The sequence below is a fragment of the Hakea prostrata genome, chromosome 9, assembly GCF_041222555.1.
Source record: "Hakea prostrata isolate BN-2017 chromosome 9, UWA_Hpros_2, whole genome shotgun sequence".
Lineage (NCBI taxonomy): Eukaryota > Viridiplantae > Streptophyta > Magnoliopsida > Proteales > Proteaceae > Hakea > Hakea prostrata.
In genome coordinates this window covers 38,459,490-38,476,537 of record NC_142608.1, presented here as the reverse complement: position 1 = coordinate 38,476,537, position 17,048 = coordinate 38,459,490, and positions in this window count along the sequence as shown.

Genomic DNA, 17,048 nt, shown 5'->3' with positions numbered 1-17,048 from the left:
TGATATGACTGAATTATGATTGTGATTGTTTAGGTATGATTTGGGATTGGGGAATGTACTTTTGACATTTCTGTCCTTGGAACTTATTGGGAATAGTATGGGATATTTCCAATGTTGCCCTTTGACGCTTTCCCGGATTATTTGTTGTCATACCTAAGACTTGTCTAGCAGTGTTTGGCTAGGTTATACCCCTTTTATATCAAACCCAATTAGGAAGGGTATTGAGACCGAACGACCCGTGGTAGCAATGGGGATTTAAGGGTGCTCAAGACCGGTAACCAACCCGTGAGGGGACATGAATCACATTGTGGTGGCCATTTATGGGTAGAGTTGCATATGGGTAGACTTGGGCTCATGGGCTTTCAAGACCGGTAACCAACCCATGAGAAGACATGAGAGCTTCTCGTTTACTATATGTGGATGACCTATAGGGTTGATGAGTCCGTAGTCTGGGACTATGCTGACTCTAGTGTGAAGGATACCGGAAAGGATCCCCAGGGGCGAGGAATGGACGTATCTGGATCTGAGTTGATATGACTAAGTAGAAGACTTGCATTGGGCTAGGCTTTACCCTGACATGCGCCAATACTTAGACCAAAGGTGATGTGAGAGAGAGGTGACTTAACCCCCAACCAAGGAATGTCCAAGAATGATGCACGACCCAACTACCGCCGGCAGACCCAAGATGCTAAGATGGTTGAGGGGGAGTGATTGACCTACCCAAAGAAGTATGGTGCTATGACTTAAAGCATGTCTGCCTATAGAGACCAGCATACATAGAGTTAGACTCATACATACGTTGTTTGTCTCATATCATATCATCTTATGCTTTGTTTGTGTTACTATGTTATTTATGCTATTATGGAATAACTTGCCTTGCTGAGTTTCTTTTGAAACTCACTCCTTTTTGTACAATATCGTTTGTTAGATTATTCTACAGGTCTTGATGGTTATGAAGCGCAATATGAGGAAGCGCAAGACGAAGAAGCGTACCATACACAAAGTGTTGGCGACTACGAAGATTACATTGAGGATCCCTCGAGTGGTCTCTCTTGTTACCAAGATTAGCCCTACTGTGGAGTGGGAGCGTCTGAGCATAATCAATGAAGTCTATGTTTATGAAGACATCCTTTATAAAGTAGAAAAGACTCTAGCTTAGTTAGAATATATCTTTATTTCTTGTCTTTAGAATCAGTTGTAATCCTTTTAATTTTTGAACTACATTCCGCTGTACTCGTGGAGTGAGATTCTGCCTCACTCTACTATTGATTTATATATCTATTGGTATCATTTCCGTACTCTGATGATTATCTCGTTACTTAACTATGATTCATTTGAATAATATTGTTAACATTGATTTAGTCTTGTTCTTGATTATATCGTTGTGAATGTGGGAGGTTGATTTTACTAACTACTGGATCTTGTGGACTGTGGATCACACACTCGAGTATGCCAGGTAGGGTACCGGCTGGGTGGATGTGACAATGATATACTACATGTAGTCCAGATACTTCCTCTAAGGCACCGACCAGTTAACTTTAGTTAGATGATTGTAAACTTGAAATTTCAAATTTTATGATTTGATATTTAAACTTGATTTACTCTTGTCCTTGGATTTATGCTATATCATATATTTGTATGGAATAGTCACTAAACCTTGGTCCTGTAGTGTATCACTCGAACAGGTATTCGGGTGATGACCGGATCCGGTTGGGTGGGGTGTGACAGCATTTGTCCCCATTACACCCAACCTTAGTTGTCCCTTTATCAATGATAAAAAATTAAAAATTAAAATAATAATAATAATAAATAAATAAATCCATGAAAAAGCCACAAGATGCACTAAAACAACCTTGAGAGGTGTAAAGCATCCCACTACAACTCCTGTTGGATGTGATCAAGCAACTCCCCTAAAGGGGCTGAAGTTTGATCCTTTGCTACAGATTTCACAAGAAAATTGGCAATAGGGTTCACCTCACGAAAACAATGCAAAACCCTCCAGTCAATGCTATCCATAAAACTCCTACAAAAACTTTCCATGGAAAGTGAGAAGTTTTCATGGCTGTCACCACCACAAACAATAATAATAATAATAATAATAATAATAATAATAATAATAATAATAATAATAATAATAATAATAATAATAATATAATTAATTGAGGGTATTTTAAGTAATATGGTAGTTATTACATTTCAATTAATGCTATCCATTAATAATAATAATAATTATACTTATGAATGGGAAATTAATTTATTATTGACTTAAAGGTTTAATGGATTAATTAAGGAAATGGAAAGGCATGCATGCTTTGTTGATGAGTTTATGATTTGATTTTTAATAGTAGTTTTCTTTTTGGTAAACATTGTAGTTTGATAATTGTATAATTTGTACCCTCCATTTCTATTTATCCCCATCCCACGATTATGAAAATTACCACACCAACCTTCAAAGTCTCTCTGTAACCAAACTCATGCTACATGGTCAAGATCTCAACTATATTATGTTAAACTACCCAAGACAAGAAGAGGGCTGGGGAGGAAATCCAGCCCTCCTTTTGATCCAAACTGCACCCAGTGGGCACTCACAAAGTTAAACCGGGTGTCGCGGTGGGAGTGTCTGTGAAATCCAACCCTAACCTTGACCAGAAAACCCTGTTGTTTGTAGGTCCGAAGACCCGAAGTGAAGGAAGAAAACAACTATGGGCCATCTTAGTAGAAGACATGGTGTTTGACCAGAACCCATGGAGATTGATGATGGTGCTCGATACTTGGAAGCTTTGGCTGTGTTTGTGAAGAAACTACACCTTAATGAAGGAGAGCTTAGTTGATGGACCTTAAGCCTATTTGGACATAGCTTGAAGGTATTCCTCTATGTTAGGTGAGTCATTTGTTGAGGGGAGAAGCCCACTTGAATTTAAGGAGGTTTAGGCTTTCATTTCCCTATTTGGCCTTGCTGTCCTAGCCTAGTCGACTAGCCAGTCGACCAACCAGGCTGCCAGCTGCCGACAGAATCCGAGAAAATATTTTGTTTAGGTCTTTTGGTGCTCTATATAATAGAACTTTGTGTTTCTTAGCACCTCCTTGGTATTGTTGAAGGACTATTGATCTCAAGTTCTTCATCTCTTGTTCATCTTCAAGGTTAGTAATCTCTTATACTTCTTATTAATTTACTCTTGCATGATCAAATTCTTACTATTGTGATTATGAAGAAGGTATTGGAAGAAGGTATTGCAACCTTGCAAACACCTCTTCTATAATCTCCAATGTTAAGAATGAATCTCCATTCATTCCATTGATGCTATGATCTTCATACTTGATTCTAGCCATGATTCATATGATTTCTTCATGAAGCCATGATCATTCCTTTAATTTGATTTCTCTAGCATATTAGATATGATTTCATGTTAGTATTCATCTTTCATCTATTGCTAGTGATCCTCTTGAGTGAATCCTTAATTCTCCCTTGCATTCATAGTTTGTTTTCATTGAAACTATGTTTTTTTTTTAATCAAATTAGAAAGTTATGATTTTGATCATTGTTTGGTGTCTAGTTAGTCTTAGATTATTGTTCCTAAGGTTCCTTCGAAATTTCGGAGTGTTTCGAATCCCGGAAGATGAGTTTCGCATCAAAATTCAGTTTTTGGCCACGAACACTGTTCACCTGGTCGACTGGACCAAGCTGCCAGACAGGCTGCCAGGCATGAACAGCATTGGTTTCTTCATTGGATTTGATCTGTTTGACCTCCAATCTTCTAGGGCTTTTTCCTAATGATGTATCTATGCTTGTCTAGGGTTTATTTGCTAACTTTGGACTTGATCTCTTGTTCCTCTAGATTTTCTTCGAATCTAATTAAGGTAAGGACAGTTGTTTCCATATTAACATAGATTGCGTGAATCTTAATTTCTAATTTTGGAATTTCATAGATTCTCTGTTGTTCTTCTAATTTCTTAATGTGATGTTATTGTTGTAAGTACTTCAAGTACAGTAGTACCTTGTTCATGTATTTTCTCATTACTTTGATCATGTATGGACATTATTCTTGTGATTTACATATTCAATTGAACATGTTTATATTTATCTTTCTATATGTTGGAATATCAGTTGTGTATGTTATGACCGAATTGGGAATGTGATTGATTAGGTGTGATTTGGGATTGGGGAATGTCCTTTTGACGTTTCTGTCCTTGGACATCAGTGGAAGTGGCATGTGACATTTCCGATGGTGCCCTTTGACTCTTTCCCGGATTATTGTAAGTCATACCTAGGGCTTGTCTAGTGGTGTTTAGCTAGGATGTCCCTGTTATATCAGACCCGATTTGGAAGGGTATTGAGACTGAGTAACCCATGGTAGCAATGTGGATTTGTGGGCGCTCAAGACCAGTAGCCAACCTGTGAGAGGACATGGATCACATTGTGGGGGCCATTTATTGATAGGTTCGCAAGTAGTAGACTTGGGCTCATGGGCGCTCAAGACCAGTGTATCCGTGAGAGGACATGAGAGCTTCTCGTTTATTATTTGTGGATGACTAATAGGGTTGATGAGTTCGTAGTCCGAGTTGGTTGTAGCCATAGGATACGCTGACTCTAGTGAGAAGGATACCGGAAAGGATCCCAAGAGGGGAGGAATGGAAATATCTGACTTGATATAACCAAGTAGATGACTTGCATTTTGCTAGGCTTGACCATGACACGTGCCAATACTTAAACCAATGGTGATGTGAGAGAGTGGTGACCTAAACCCCAGCCATGGAATGTCCGAGAGGGATGCAGGACCCAATTACCACCGGAGAACCCAAGATATCGGAATGGTTAAGGGAAGAGTGATTTGAGACCTACCCAAAGAAGTATGGTGCTATGACTTAAAGCATGACTGTCAATAGAGACCAGCATACATAGAGTTAGATTCATACATGCATTGTCTGTTTCATATCATATTGCATCTGCTATGTTCTGTTATATATCATGTTATTTGTGTTGTTATGGAATAACTTGCCTTGCTGAGTTCTTTTGATCTCACTCCTTTTTGCAAATATCTTTGTTATACTACTCTGCAGGTATTGATGACTATGAATGCCAGTACTATGAAGTGCAAGCAGATAATGCATACTACTCCGAAGGTGCTAGCTGTTACGAAGATGACAGTGAAGATTCCTTGTTTGATCATGTTGCATACCAGGATTAGCCCTACCTTGGAGTGGAAGCAGCCGTGCTTGATTTCTAAAGTTTATGTTTATGAAGATACTATTTATAAGTTAGAAGAGACCTTAGTTTAGTTTGATTACTTCTTTTCTTTCCTTTCTTTGGAGAATTGGTTGTAATCTTTCATTTTTAGTTTCAAGCTACATTCCGATGTGTTATGTGAAGTGATTTTCTGCACACTCTACATGTGATTATTCGACATTAATTATTATATTGGTATCATTCTTTCCACACTCTGATTATATTGTTATTCTCTTCTTCTTATCTTGACCTCTTTGTTTATATAATGTTACATTGATAATATCTTGTTCATGATTATGTTGTTGTATATGTGGGAGGATGATTTCTTCGAATAATGGATCTTCGGGGCTGTGGATCACATACTCAGGTATGCCAGGTAGGGTACCGGCTGGGTGGATGTGACAGTGTCAGCCAAATGCTCAGAGCTAAACAATGATGGGGGCGAAACCCCCCCCCCTCAAAGCGTAACCGCCCTTTGAAACTCTTAGGCTGCGTTTGTTTGTTGGAATAAAGGTGGGGTGGGAAAAAAGGGGTGGGAAAATTCTTGAAAAATGTGTAAATTTCTTACTTTTCCTTTAAATCCTAAAATGGTAGAGTGTTTGGTTGCTTGGGGTGGGAAAGTGGGAGACAAGGTTCCTTGAATCAAGGAACCTTGTCTGCTGATGTGGCAGTTCAACTTTCCCACCCCATGCTATTTTAAAACCCCACATATTTGATGGGATTTTGTGGGAAAGTTGGGAAAAGTAAAAAGTGGGACCCACCCAATCACTTTTCCACAAAACCCTTTTCTTTCCTTTTCTTCTCCCTCACCCCACTACATGTAGGACCCACATGTTTTTTTTTCCCACCCCTTTTTTCCCACCCCACCTTTGCAAACAAACGCAGCCTTAATGAAGTGCAGTTTTTGGATTGTTGACATTAAACAAACCAATCATGAGTCTTTGCTTCTAATTTGGGGGGCACATCCGCAGCGAAGTTGGCCTCTCAATGCACATGAGACAATGAGCATTTGGTGTAGGAATTAGTCAAATGAATAATATCTTTTGACAAAATGAAAGACTTTCCAGTTGGGGCGAGATGATTGATTGGTGAGGAAAGACACAAGGTCTTGGTTGTCACTCTCCACAAGGATGTGAGAAATATGATAATCAAGGGCTAAAGATAGTCTTTTTTGAATGGCTTGAACTTCTATAACTAAAAGAGTCTTGGCATCTAGTTCCTAGCCAAAAGCAAAAATCACCTGATGATTCTGATCTCTAACTAAGCCACCAATGCCTAAGAGGTGTGGCTATGAGTATGAGGAGCCTTCCACATTGAATTTTATTTTTTCTTGGGATGGAGGTTCCCATCGTATAAGAGTAGGTAATGTAGGGGGGGTGTACAGGTTTGATTGGAGGTGAGAACTCAACGATGGCTTGATTCAGTTGTTGGGCTTCATTTAACAGAGGTTGTTGGGAGGAGTGGATTATAAAGGTATAGTAGCACCAAAAAAGCCCGAGAGTGATGAGGGTATGGAACATTTGCTCACGATTGGAGGTAGGTGAAGTAGACTGGGTGACAAGGAGATAAGTTGGGAGGTAAATGAGTGAGTAGGATCCCATTCGTGGAGATGGAGGTTGTGCCATAGTTGGAGGGTAAAAGGCAAGTGGTAAAGATATGATGCACTAATGACGTTGGGCGACCATGGGTGATTCAAGCAGATGGCACATTGCATCCTCATGCTATCAGGTGGTCTGCCGGTGATAATCTATGATGGATAGCTCTCCATAGAAAGAAAATGATCCTTAGTGGGAGGGGGAGATGCCAAAGCTTAAGCAAATTAAAGGTGGGTAAAAAGATGGAACTTCAGGAGGGAGAGTTGCCACCTGCCAATCTATATGCAAAGCATACAGTGAACATACTTATTGAAGACAGATTCCAGATGAATTGATATGAGTTTGGTGGTAAAGAAGTATGGTCATGGGTTTGGGAAATAAACTTAATAGCAAAATAATGTAAAGGTCCTATTACCACTTGAAAGGGTAATATGACATTTTTTGTTTCTGGTGCAACATGACCCATTTCATGGTGTGTTCTTCAACGATGGGGAGGAATTGAGGCATTCCAGAATTCAGCCGACTGGTAAATCTCCCATTTTAATAGAGAGACAAACAATGCAGTTGATTTTCTTACAGGTTTAGCAGCCAAGTCTGAAGTTTCAGATATTAATTTATTTTGTTCAGCCATGATTAAGAGTTTATTAAATTGTGATGCCTTTAGGCGTCTTCCCTTTTGCTTTTGATAATGAGTGGACACATGTTTTCATTTTGAGATTCTTGTGAGTTTGGGTGTACTTAGGGGCAAATAATGTTGTGGGACTGAGTGTTAGAAGTTCCTCTAAACTTGTGTTTGCTTCTAAGTATGTAAATATTTTTTGCTTTTAATACAAATGACCTTTTGGGGGGGGGGGGGGGAAGACGGGGGAAGGGGGTGGGAAGAACTATTGCATATACCACAAGTGTGAGCTGAACCCCTGACCTCTTTACCAAGATGTGTTGGTTGTTACCAACTGCACCAGCCTTTGGTGGTTACAACTAGCAATTTTACATGTATGAATGAGCAAATTTAAATTTTGGCCAATGCACAGAAATATGTGGACTTACATTTGTACCTTGATCCTATTATAACTAGGCATACCAAACGTAGTTAATATACAATAAGAGCAGCTCAACCCAAACCCTAGTCAAGGCCCCAAAGTTAGTATCACAACATGAACACAATTAGCTCACAATAATATAACAGTTAATACAATTTTTTTTTGTCAAGATAATAAATATAAATTAATTAAACCAAAGAATGTAAACGTTTAATCTCATAAAAAGTTAAGCATAAACATGTGATAGACACATAAATCCAACAATGCGGTTGCACATGCCCTATTCCATCTGGGTCAAGCTGTGATGCTATCCCATATTTGTTCGAACATCCTTGATCCTAATCCAATGCTATTTATGTTCAGTTCCTAACTAGAGCTATCTTTGGGAAACCGAACATTTATCATTGATTCCTTCCTAATTTTTTTTTTGGCCAAAACAAAAAAGTAGTGATTATATTCAATGAAAGAGTTCAGGTCAAAAGACCTATACAAACGAGAGGAATCCGCATAAACAAAGGTGGTATACCCCACCAAGATCTGTCTAGAGATAACCTGCCGGCACCCTTAGCCAGAAAATCCCCAAAGCCATTGCCAGTTCTAGGAATATAACTAAAAGAAACCCAAGGGAAAAAAGAACAGGGCTTCAAAATATCTACTACTAAACTAAGACACATCCAATCTAAAGATGAGTGGAGACCATGGAGAGCACTAACAATAGGTAAGCAGTCCGAATGAATATGCAAATCAACCGCTCCTAAAGAAGCGCCCAAAATAATAACATCTCTAATTGCTTCAAACTCAACTAAGGTTGCTAAAGCACTATGACCACATCTGCATTGAGCCGCTGCAAAACCACCATTATAATCCCACATGATGCACCCTCTACCTCCTTTGTGAGAAGTACTATCCCATGATCCATCAATAAAAATCTAAAAAATAGCAAGTTCTTCAGAAAAGATATGACTAGGCCTTGGATAAGGATCCCCATGAGCTCTTTGAAAATCCATAATATGAGATTGTATATCTGCACATAGATAAGAGAAACTAGTCATTGTATGAATTATGGAGGCATCAATCCCTCTAAAGAATGTAGCATTTCTAGTATTCCATATACACCAAGCTAAGGCACTCCACATCTGATTCACTAGGGTTAAATCGTCACAACATTGAATTTTATTTTGATAAAATCCATTCAGTCAAATAAATTTGTCCCTAAAAAATCTGATGTATTAATACGGAGCGGGGATAATCTCCAACACTTTTTTGCATGATGACAAAAAGACAAGGCATGACATACATCCTCCAAACCATGACCACAAATTAGACAAAGAGGGGTAAGTGAAATATTCCTCGAGAAAAGGGAGCTCCCAATTGCAATAGCCTCATATGAGGATCGCCACAAAAATTGTTTAATCTTTGGAAGAGTAGGAATCTGCCAAATAGTTTTCCAATATATTGAAGAGGAGGAAGAAGAAGCAACATTACCTTGATCATCAGCCATAGCTAAACATTGATAATAAGCAGACTTCACAGTGAACTTATCATCCTTTGTTTTGTCCCATATCCAAATAGATTCCTTCCTGATTTGAGTGGGAAAAACAAAAATGAAAGAAGTAGAGTGAAAAATCACGAAGAATTTCTTGAATTACAACTGTGCATGAACCATTTTACCAAGGCATGCCTCATGGAGCCTACTTTAAGGATTTCTTAGTTGGCATACTAAAAGACCACATTTTCCTTCCTCATATTAATAAGGGTAATTTTCATCTGGACCCCCATAGGTTTGGTCCATGTCATTTTTAGTCCAAAAAAATAGACTCTTTGCATCTGCCTCCCCTGAGGTATTCAATAAGATCAATTAAGGACAATTTGTGATTTTTATGACCAAAATACCCTCATATCTATCTACCATAAGATTTGCATTTTTTTCACAGTAAAATCCAACGGTGAAAATCAAAAGAGTGGGGTTTACCTAGCAGCTAAGCAGTGTCGAATCCACTTGACAAATCAACACCATTAGTGTGAAAAATCACCAATAAAACAACCACAATCAGAAAGTTGAAAGACATTAGCGAAGAAACAAAACGAAGATTAATTCCCCACCCAAATAAACTTTCTTTCTGCAATCCCAGCAAAAAAGAGGAACCATAAAGAAAAGCAAGTTAATAACCAAAGGAACCAACAATTGATCTAATTCAAGTGCAGGAATGAGATTCGCTGGTGTAAATATCAACCATATGTGAGATTTCCATCTCCCAGTCCTCCGATAAAACATCACGCCTCGATATTGAGGGCTTCGGGATCGCCCGTTGTTGCTGCAGAACTGCGACCTTCAGTTCCAGCTCGACCGAATGTGCTCCATTTGATGAAGATGAAGACAAACAGAAAAATACGGCATCATCAGGAGATATATTTATATAATAAATTATTCCATGGAATTCCATGGACGTTGAGCCCAAGCCTCAAAGGCGACTGCACAAGTCCATTTATGGCCTAAAGTCCTAAATCTTAAAATCATCATCTTCTCCATTTCATTCCTGTAAAGCTAAAATTCATCTCAAAACCCCTCTCTCTCGTCAGTCGTCTCTGCACCAGTCAGGGCTCAACGCAGAACTTCAAATGAATCGTGTTTCTCAAGATTGCACAAGTTCTACTTGTAGCTTGATTATATCAGAGTTATAAGGATTTTATTCTACTCAACTAAAACCCCAGATGCCTCTACTTTCAGATCTACTTCAGGTCAGAGTCTATACAAGAGGATTTCTCCAGTTGGAGATCGTAGTGTTTCAATAGTTCTAGTTTTCAATCAATGGATTTAAGCAAAAAGGTGTTCCAATCGATTCAATTGTTGCCGGAGTTGAAGAGGAAAAAAAAGCAAAGATGAGGCGACGCCGTATTGAAGATGGAGATGATGAAGGAGATGAGAGAGAATTGGGGATTTAGAAAAATATATATTTTTTTCAGATGGATTTATGTTCATCTGATTGGAATGATCCAGTAAACACCCCACTCTTTTGATTTTCACCGTTGGATTTTATTGTGAAAAAAAATGCTAATCTTATGGTATAATAGATGTGAGGGTATTTTAGTCATAAAAATCATAAATTGTCCTTAATTAATCTTATTGTATACCTCAGGGGAGGCAGATGCAAAGTGTCCATTTTTTTGGACTAAAAATGACATGGACCAAACCTCAGGGGGTCCAGATGAAAATTACCCTATTAATAATAAAAAGTAAGCGATACAATTATACGAAGCAGAGTTTAGAGAGATGGATATGGACTTCTATTTTTTTGAAAGAAACCATATCTTTTTTTTTCAAATCTGGTGAGTTTCATAGTTAAGGGATTTAAGGCACGAAGCACTAGGTCTTTGACTATTTCTCAAGATGGGAAAGACATCAATTTCTTACCATATTTGTTGTCTTAAAAAGATTTGATTTTGGTGGGTAGTCGTTGTATAGAAACGATTGCAATTTGTTTAAAATAAAAAGAAATGAGCTTTTATATGTGGGTCTCCTTAGTGGACCAAAAACTAATATTGGGTTCCTTAGTGCAATATATTACAAGCGAGTCTCAACTAGACTAACACCATCAGCCATCCTTAAGTATATTCAAATTTCAAACGTAGAGGAGCCAAAATGACCCTCAAGGCTCAAGTTGTATATATATATATATGGTATAAAATTTTTTAACCATATAATTAATGTTAAATGACCAATTATTTCTAAATTTATATATAAATATATTAAATAACCTAAGAGGCACTTTGATCTCTTCACTTTTTGAAATTTGAATGTACTTAATGGCGACTAATGTGTTAGTTTGGTTGGGACCCACACATAATATATTATACTAAGAAAACCCAACATTAGTTTACAGTCTACTAAAGAGACCCACATGTAAAAAAAATGAAGAAAATCCAATAAAAAAAATATCGTTCAAGTGGTTTTCAGATTGTGACACATGGTTCTTTTTTAAACTAATAGTTGTCATCGAAGGGTAGGTGAGATCACAACCATTGCATATGAAAAAATACATGTATTGTAATCTGAGAATTCTCAAAGCTAGCATTAAAGGCCCAACCTCCCTACCAACGGGGATTGGTCCAAGTGGTAAGCAGCTTGGTTCGCTTAAGCAAGGTTCCGGTATCGAATCCTTGTGGATGCAAAAAATCCCCGGTGAGAGACTCACCCACCACAGCCAGGTGTGCGACGCGGGTCGAACCACCGGTTTATAATCCGGGGTAGGCAAACCAAAAAAAAAAAAAAAAGGCCCATCCTCCCTAGGGGAGGTCTTGGGTTCGCACCCATTCGGCGGCATTAATTATATAAAAGCCTCCTAGAAGATGTAATCGTGGTGCGTGCAAGCTGGCCCGGATGAACCTCATATCCAAAAAAAAATCAAAAATTCATATGCATCAATTTCTTATACCCTCATTACATTTTTAAAGAGGGATCCATACTGATGCACTCTATCCTATTCTAATTGTGCGGGTTCTATATGAATGATACCATTTTCAGCCCCTCAATCAGTCGAGTGTTCGAGTTCATTCTTACACCTCTCGAGTAGGAAACCATCTCCAAGTGAAATAAAGGATTCATTTCTTACATGACATTTCATAGTTTGGTTTTCTTCTTCCTCCTTTTCCTCCAAAGAACAACACAAATAAACTAATTAGAAATTGCAATTTGGGCCTCCAAAGCATGCTCGTAAACATCGGCTTTGTTGAGATTTCATTCTTTCCATGCAATAGCACATTACTTTTGTGTGCTTATGTTCCTGAACCTGGAGCAGTGCAGCCAATGAAGCCACCTAGTTCTTTTTCTTTTAAATGAAAAAAAAAGAAGAAAATTTCCACCCTAAAACCAATGATGGGTTAGTAAAGCGGTTAAAGGTTCAACCTCCTTATGGGAACTCTTGGGTTCGCACCCATTCGGCGGCATTAATTATATTAAAGCTGCCTTGAGGATGTAATCGTGATGCGCGCAAGCTGGTCCGGATGAACCTCATATCCAAAAAAGAAATAATAAATAAATAAATAAATAAAATTCCACCCTAAAGCAAAGATTTAGGATTCATAACTCCCATCATCCAATGGCCAAAACCAATCCATAGCTGCCCCCACCAATCACCCAAAGAGAGAGAAAATCTCCAATTTTACTAAACTCTAAAAAGAGAACGTTAGAAAAATATGCTTTACTCACATTTATTTACCTACTCCCTTCCTAATTTGCTTGTGTCGTCCCCATGCAATGTACGAAGCATAACCATTTCCTAACTTGCCCTGAACGCATACCCATCTCCTCACTTCTCACTTCTATCTCGTCACCCTCCCTTCTAAGTTACAAGCCATCACTATTTGGTCTCTAAGTGAGAGGGTTTGCCTGGTTTGCCTGAGTTCTATCATTCTCTTCGCTGGTTTCATCGTATCACTAATCTAATGGCAGAGAACTGGGCAATTATTCCTTATGAAGGGATCGGAGCTCCAGAACCTTTGGAATTGGAACAACCCCCGCTACCACCACCAATCATCGGAAGATTTGTACCATTTAGAATGATGCAGAAGCAAGAGCTCAGAAATTATCTGGATTGCTCAACAGAGTGGTGCGTCGAGTCAAAGATCCGAGCTCATGGAAAACTTAAGGGTCGAATTGAATATGTAAGATTGTTGTGTCTTTTGTTCAGTATTTTTTGTTGTCCAAATCTTTTCCTGAGCTGCTTATGTCTTGGTTGAGATTGATATTCTACGAAGATTCCATCCATTTTGGTTTTGTTTCGGATAAAAAGAACAATGTTAGAAGATGTTTGCAGTAAAGTTATTACAGAAACGTAGGGTTTTACTTCAAATAATGCTTTCCATGATTCCTCACTTGTATTTGTTAGAACTTGTTCTAATGTCAAATCATGAACAAGTATAAATGTGATACTAAGCAAGCTCTTTGGGTAGTGTGGTTCAAAGTGGTTCACTAATTAACCCTTTGATCATTCACTCTTTGTGTGGTTTATCATTAAGATTGATAGGAAATTAAAAGCTAAACAAGTAAAAATCTCTAAATTTCATTTATTTCAGAACCTACGAACTCAAGGAACTTTCCTATATTCACCTCCACCTAGCCATTAGGGTATCTTCTTCGTTCATTCTTTCTGTGTTTGTTTTGTTGCTCTTTCTTTTTTGGTGGGGGTAGAAGCCTTTAGGGTTGTTAATGAGGGGTGAATTGGGAGGCGCTCGTAGGGATCCTCATGATACTGTTATGTGTTACTTGAAATCCCTGTCTGATCCAATTGGCAGACAGTAACCTAGTACTGTCATCGATTGGGCCATAGGCCCACTACCAGGCCAGTCTTGTACCCAGCTTTGAAAATTGACCCACAATAATATTATTTTGGCGAGTGATCCAAATGACTAATCTCCTGAGATCTACGAAGGGAAGCAGAGAGGTTGCTGATATTACACATACCTTGCAGTCTTGTATAAAGTCAGCGTGAGGTTTAGGAATTTTCTCCATAGGGTTTTGGATGAGTAGTCATTTTGGCAATTGGCGAGAGATCCAAAACGTATTCTTCTTCCAACATAGTGAACTTCTTCTCATTCTTGAACGTTGCATGTAGCGTTGGTGTGGGAGCCACATTAATTCTTTGTGTTGTCTCAATTTGTTTGCATCACAGTTTGTGATTTCTTGGTGTTCTTTCTAATAGATACAATGTTTGGGGATGCTCATGCTATATTGGCATCTTAACAAATTTACTCACTCCTATCATTTTACTCATCTGAGGGTGGAAGATGATTCTACTTGTCTGATTCATCGTTCCTTTCTACTGTCTAGTGAAATGCCACTCATTAGGAAAGGAATCTCAGCTTATTTAGCTGTTCTCTCTATTTATTCGGTTGGTTGGAGGTCTCTTCCTTGCATTAAAAACAAATATTATCTGAAATGCTGATGGATAGCATAGATTTTGGCTCATGTGATCCTGAGCAGTCTTTATGATGGCTTTGCCGAGGAGGATCTATAAAGTTTGGTTTAGCTTCTTCTTCATTCTATTTGACTATTGTTTTGCCAAAAGTAGAAACGAGGAGCTTATTATAATTACTTCTAGGCTAATATCACGTGTTTAGATATTAAGATTTCTTAGAGTCTATAATTTCTAGCGTATATAAGAACATAATTTATGCAGAGAAGGATCTATAATCCTTTTAAAGAACAAGTAAAATTAATTGATCCACAATCCTAAAAAAGAGCTTAAGCTAAGCATATATTTCCACAGCTATTTTCTACTTAGGCCTACCACTAGCTCTTTTATTTACTTGATTTGATTCAAATTAATTAAAAAATCAATCTTCTGTATTGGAGCATCTTCAGCCCTGCTTTAAACATGTTTATGCCACCTTAGATAACTCTCTCATAGTGTCATGAATTAGAGAATGGACGTTCAAGTCGATATATTTGGAGCTCCAGTTGGGGATTTTACTGTTGGGTAACTTGGAGGTGATTTCTAGAGCAGCTTTGCATTTGAAAATGAAGCCAAGTACAGCCCTAAATAATGTGGTTTGGCAGTGACCAGCTGTGGGTTGATTCTAGAGAATGGGTGTTCAAGTCAATATTTTTGGAGCTCCAGTTGGGGACTTTTACTGTGGAAGGGGGCTGGGATGTCCAACTTGGAGGTGATTTCTAGAGCAGCTTTGCATGTGAAAGTGAAGCCAAGTACAGCCCTAAGGTGGTTTGGCAGCAACCAGCTGTGGCTTGGTTTAAACTAAATATAGTTGGTTATACTCTAGGTTACCATGTCATGCAGGAGTGGGTGGGCTGATTTGTGGGTAGTGCTATCTTTATTCATGGGTACTTGGGTGTTCAAACAAGATTAGAGGCTGAGTTCATTGGTTTGATGAAAGGGTTAGATGCAGCTCGGTCTCTAGGGTTGGAGAGGTTATGAATAGAAGCGGATCTTTGTCAATGGCATTGGGAATGAAGGAGTTTTGGATTCCATGATTTGCTTGCTGCTTTGGTATGGACTAATAGCCTATTTGGAGAATATTGATTAGAGGATCACCCACTGCTACAGGGAGAGATCCGGAGTTTGATATCATGAGGAGAGAGAGTCCGATTTTGTAGGAGTAAGAATTTTGCCCAACTTCAACTTCAACTTCATTGCTGTTCATGGTGGTGGCTAGGGAGGGCCTCTGGCCAGATCCACCACCAGAAGGGCATGTTACATGCGCTGGTGTTGTAGGGGAGGCTTGAAGATTATTCTTCTTTCATATATACTTGTTTGGGACATTCTAGAGACACCATAGCCGCTTGGGATATTCAGTTTATTCTGCTTTCATGTATATTTGACTACTTGGTTAGTTAGTTGTATTATTATATATATTTGTATTATACATGCATATTAAATTTTAGTTGCCTTTTTATTGCAAATAAATGAAGATCTCCGAGTTCTCTTGCATCTTTGCATATTTACTTTGGTTTAAAATCATGTTTAAGAGTTTCAATTACAAAGTACAGCCTCAAAATAACACTCCCAGTGTGTTTAGGACATTCCAAAGCCACCATAGCCACTTAGGATTGAGTTTACTCTTCTTTCATATATGATTGACTTCGTGGTTAGTTAGTTGTATTATTGTACATTTGTATTATACTTGCATAATGAATTTTAGTTGCCTTTTTATTGCAAATAAATGAAGATCTCAAAAGTTCTCTTGTATCTTTGCATATTTACGTTAGTTTAAAATCATGTTCCAGAGTTTTAGGTTTACCCATATATAGCCAGGCATGCGCCAATCAAGAACACTACTTTAGGTGGTGTTTTAGGCCAAAATAGCATCCCCAATATGCATCAAAATACCCTTGCAATCATTGCCATCGTTGCATGATCATCCATGGAAATTTCCTTAAATACACTGCCCAAGCCACTGCAATTGAGTCTATTTCTAACTAGAGGTTTGAAATACCATATGACCTAGCCAACAAGCGCCCTCTAATCAAAGCCTCGAACTCAGCTTGTACACTAGACGACACCCCAAGTAATTTCAGAAGTGATCAATCACCCACCGGAGCACCATTCTTGGAGCACCCCACCAGCTCCTTACATATCCGGGATTGGCTAAGGATGACCCATCAATATTTAGCTTGATCCATGAGGGTGGAGGGAGCATTTCACCGAACCTTCAAAGGATCCCTATGAGTCCAAA